This window comes from Myotis brandtii, unplaced genomic scaffold (genome assembly GCF_000412655.1).
Source record: "Myotis brandtii unplaced genomic scaffold, ASM41265v1 scaffold514, whole genome shotgun sequence".
Lineage (NCBI taxonomy): Eukaryota > Metazoa > Chordata > Mammalia > Chiroptera > Vespertilionidae > Myotis > Myotis brandtii.
Genome location: NW_005369591.1, coordinates 712,816 through 713,490, shown reverse-complemented (window position 1 = coordinate 713,490; position 675 = coordinate 712,816).

The following is a 675-nucleotide window of genomic DNA, read 5'->3' as shown; positions in this document are numbered from 1 at the left end:
ACCTGATAGTAGAAAAATTATTATTTCAATGTAGTTTTAGTTTGCAATTCTCTCGTTATGTGAAGGCTGAACATTGTTTCTTATTGTTTCTTGAGGTTAAGGTCTATTTGCATTTCGTTTTCTGTGAACTATTTCTATAATGTTGTTAGCTTGTGTCTTTTCTGTTTTTAGAGCTCCATATATGAGGGATGTCAACTCTTTCTCATTATTTCCCAGTTCTTTATTTTATTTTATTTTGCTTTACTTATGTGTTTTTGCCATACAAGAGATTTTTCTTTTAAATTTTTATGTCATTTAAATTGACATTTTTCTCTTATTGATTTTGGATTTTGTGTCATGGTTTCTAAAATTTGTCCCACTTATATTATAAGGAAATCATATATATATATAATTACCTGTATAATTGTACTTATTTACATTCAATTCTCTGATACAATTATAATTTGTAAATTGTAATTAATTCAATTGTACTGGCTTTTTCCTACAAGGATCTCCAGTTATATCAATACTACCTATTTTTTAAAAAAATATATTTTATTGACTTTTTACAAAGAGGAAGGAAGAGGGATAGAGAGTTAGAAACATTGATGAGAGAGAAACATCGATCAGCTGCCTCCTGCACACCCCCTACTGGGGATGTGCCCGCAACCAAGGTACATGCCCTTGACCGGAATC